Below are 4,421 nucleotides of genomic sequence, written 5' to 3'. Positions count from 1 at the left end.
AGTTTAATATAGTACCAACCAATTTGGCTGGGCTGAAAAAAAGTATAGATCCTAAATCTATTTGTAAATAAGGATTTAGATCCTAAATCTATTTTGCACAAAATGACTAAATGCTGGGTTGAATTAACAAATAAGTGACAAAATAATGTAGGAAACTAAGAGCTGTAATGAAACATTGCTCTCATCTTGGCCTATGGATTTATAAATGTCATATTTATAAATGTCTCTCTGGAAGGTAAGAGTTCTTTGGTAGATATAGACAGATAGATATAGATAGATAGATATGGATATAGATATGCTATTAGAAAAATTAGATTTTAGTAGATTCTTAAAGTACTGTATAATTTGGGAGAAGCACTGTATTAGGCATGACAGTCATATTATAACTGAAAGGATGAAAGTATCTGTCTGTACATTTCCACAGCCTTTCCCCTCCTTCCTGTGTGCAAAACAGTTTGGACTTTGCCTACTCTGACCCTACCTCATCCTCTGCAGAGGGCTTTCCCACTGGTGATGCTGAGTTTGGAGACTAGCTGAAGGGGGAAAAGAAAACCAGCAAGGTAGAGGAATATCACTCTCTAGAGAACCCTAAGCAGGAGAGAAATAATCTATTGAGTGTCATTTGTGTGGAAAGGCAGAGCGTGGGGATGAGGAAGAGTTGTTAATCAATAGGCATTACAGAGGCTAAGTGGAGTAGTAGGTTATGAGGAAGATGGCTCTGCAGAGAGAAAGAGATGATCCAGAGACTTCTGAATCCATAGACAAGAACAGAGAATTTTAATAGTAGTCCCATTTATGTTGTTTGAAAGATGTACAACTTATTACAATTTCTACTTGATAGCACTTTGAATTTAAAGTTTCTCATGGACTGAACCACATGAACCATGGTTTCATTAGGGTTACAACTGAAAATAATATTGCCTGTTCACCCTCCTTTCCTCTTTATCAGGCCCTCTAGTTATTTCTGGAGAAGGCAATGGCACCCCACTCCAGTACTCTTGCCTGGAAAATCCCATGGACAGAGGAGCCTGATGGGCTACAGTCCATGGGGGTCACAAAGAGTGGGACATGACTGAACGACTTCACTTTCCCTTTCACTTTCATGCATTGGAGAAGGAAATGGCAACCCACTCCAGTGTTCTTGCCTGGAGAATCCCAGGGACAGCAGAGCCTGGTGGGCTGCCGTCTATGGGGTCGCACAGAGTCAGACACGACTGACGTGACTTAGCAGCAGCAGCTAGTTATTTCCAAAGAAACATAGATACTTCACAAAGAAGCACAAACACATGTGACTTTTTCTCACCAAAGGCCAGGGGCTCTTTCAGTAAATATAACACTATTCTCAGATTTCAAAATAATTGGCCTCTGAGAACTTAGTCCTCAGGAGTTTACTGTGATTTTTTTTCAGGGAGACGGACACCTTTATGCCACTTTAAACCTCTTATTCATACATTTAATCAATAAGTATTTACTGACCACTTGCCATAGGGCTTCCCTTGTGGCTCAGCTGGTAAAGAAACTGCCTGCAATGTGGGAGACCTGGGTTTTATCCCTGGGTTGGAAAGATCCCCTAGAGAAGGAAAAGCCTATCCACTCCAGTATTCTGGCTTGGAGAATTCCATGGACTGTATGTATAGTCCATGGAGTCGCAAAGAGTCGGACATGACTGAGCAACTTTCACACTACCATGGAAAAGGCACATGTTCTTGATTCTGAGGATATAGTTATTAATACCCCTGTCTCACAGAATCTACATTTCATTTTACACATGTAATTTTCTAAAGAAAGTGTTTTCATTAAGTACACAAAGCAATGTGAGTGGCAGGTTATGAACTTGATATTTAAGTAACTGGGAAAATTAAATCATATCTCAGAATCCTCATGCTAGAATTATAGAGAAATGAAAATTCTACCAAATATTTCCTCCTTCATCCATTCCAAAATAACTAAACTCAGAGGAAATTAAAAACATTTACCCTCTGCTGAACAGAGCCTGGCATACTTTGAAGCAGCAGCAGGAGACAGGGCTGCAAGCTGAGGTCCATTAGGCCACAGGTGAATCTCAGCTGAATCTGTGTGCTTTGAGCAAGTTGCATAACCTAGGTCTTTCATCACTGACAACAGGGAGTTAACAATAGTACCTGCCTCGTTAGAGGTTTTGTGTGGATTAAATGAGCTAATGCAAAGTATTTAGCTCAATATCTGCTAAAGACTCAATTATTATTTTTATCTAATTCCTTAAAGAATGGTCTGGAGGAATTCAGATCCTCTTAAGGCAAGACTCTGTTCACAAAAGAAATGAAAAAAGTTATGCATGACAAAGACTCACTGATAGGTGAAGAGAGATATACTGAGCAACTCAAATAATGATACATAAGGGTGATGGCAGGTCTGTGCAAGATTTGGAACAGATATAAGAGCAGAGGCTGTGGCTTCCCCACACAGCATGTGCATTTATGTGGCAGTATGTGTCTGTATAACCAGAGAAATTATTTCCTATTAACCACAGCTAGCTCTCTGACTACAAATGACAAGCTTGCATCACCAAAGACACAGCAAGACTCTAGCAGTACTAGTTCTGTGTCCAAGAGCTATTTCCAACTCTTCAGCCCTTTGAAAACTGCCCCCATGGAACAAATTATAATCTGATTGATGGGGACAAACAATGCAAAATTCCAGTATCGAGCCAGCAAAGTGGTTTCCTAGGTGGAGGCCTCGCTGAATGGAGAAGCATGTGACATCTTTCTACTCTCAAGGGTTTCTAGTGCTTGGATCAACAGCTCAGCTTTCCAGCAAAATTTTCTCTAGTATAAGTTTTCTTGATAGAACAGGAGGACATCAGTTGTTCTAGGTCCCAAATTGGTCTCCACATTCTTCATGGGGATGTTGCCAGAGGTTAGGTCACCAGGCAAATGGTTATACTGAGTGGTCTCTGCTGCTGCTGCTGCTAAGTCACTTCAGTCGTGTCCGATCTGTGCGACCTCATAGACGGCAGCCCACCAGGCTCCCCCATTCCTGGGATTCTCCACGCAAGAACACTGGAGTGGGTTGCCATTTCCTTCTCCAGTGCATGAAAGTGAAAAGTGAAAGTGAAGTCACTCAGTCGTGTCCGACCCTCAGTGACCCCATGGACTGCAGCCTACCAGGCTCCTCCATCCATGGGATTTTCCAGGCAAGAGTACTGGAGTGGGGTGCCATTGCCTTCTCCGAGTGGTCTCTAAGATCATCTAATTCTGATGTTCTCCATTAAACTGGAGTTGCATCTTACTCATCTCAGTGATGGTCTCTCACTGGGAGACAGAGTTCATCTTCATGCTCTGTGTAATTCTTCTTGTCACCAGGAAGCAGTATGATGCAGCTAAAGAAGCCCAAGGAGAGAAAGCTGATCTGGATTCAAATCCTATTCTACCATATCCATTTCCTCACGTGGAAAATAATATCCAGCTAGCAGTGAGGCTTTGAGGATTTGAGATCATCTCTATACATTTACTGAATGCTAATTATTGCTATGATTTATCACTTAGCATCTTTCCCCATCTCTGTATCAGCTTCTTTCTTATCTCTTCTTGCAAGGTTCTTTATAATGGCAGTATTATCAAACAGTGACAATATACAGCCTTGACGTACTCCTTTTCATATTTGGAACCAGTCTGTTGTTCCTTGTCCAGTTCTAACTGTTGTTTCCTGAACTTCATATAGGTTTCTCAAGAGGCAGGTCAGGTGGTCTGGTATTCCCATCTCTTTCAGAATTTTCCACAGTTTATTGTGATCCACACAGTCAAAGGCTTTGGCATAGTCAATAAAGCAGAAATAGATGTTTTTCTGGAACTATCTTGCTTTTTCCATGATCCAGCAGATGTTGGCAATTTGATTTCTGGTTCCTCTGCCTTTTATAAAACCAGCCTGAACATCAGGAAGTTCACGGTTCACATATTGCTGAAGCCTGGCTTGGAGAATTTTGAGCATTACTTTACTAGCATGTGAGATGAATGCAATTGTGTGGTAGTTTGAGCATTCTTTGGCATTGCCTTTCTTGGGGTTGAATGAAAACTGACCTTTTCCAGTCCTGTGGCCACTGCTGAGTTTTCCAAATTTGCTGGCATATTGAGTGCAGCACTTTCACAGTATCATCTTTTAGGATTTGAAATATCTCAACTGGAATTCTATCACCTCCACTAGCTTTGTTCGTAGTGATGCTTTCTAAGGCCCACTTGTCTTCACATTCCAGGATGTCTGGCTCTAGGTGAGTGGTCACAGCATTGTGATTATTTGGGTCATGAAGATCTTTTTTGTACAGTTCTTCTGTGTATTCTTGCCACCTCTTCTTAATATCTTCTGTTTCTGTTAGGTCCATACCATTTCTATCCTTTATTGAGCCCATCTTTGCATGAAATGTTCCCTTGATATCTCTAATTTTCTTG

This window comes from Bison bison, unplaced genomic scaffold, assembly GCF_000754665.1.
Source record: "Bison bison bison isolate TAMUID 2011002044 unplaced genomic scaffold, Bison_UMD1.0 scf7180017864291, whole genome shotgun sequence".
Classification (NCBI taxonomy): Eukaryota; Metazoa; Chordata; class Mammalia; order Artiodactyla; family Bovidae; genus Bison; species Bison bison.
This window is presented reverse-complemented; position numbering follows the sequence as displayed.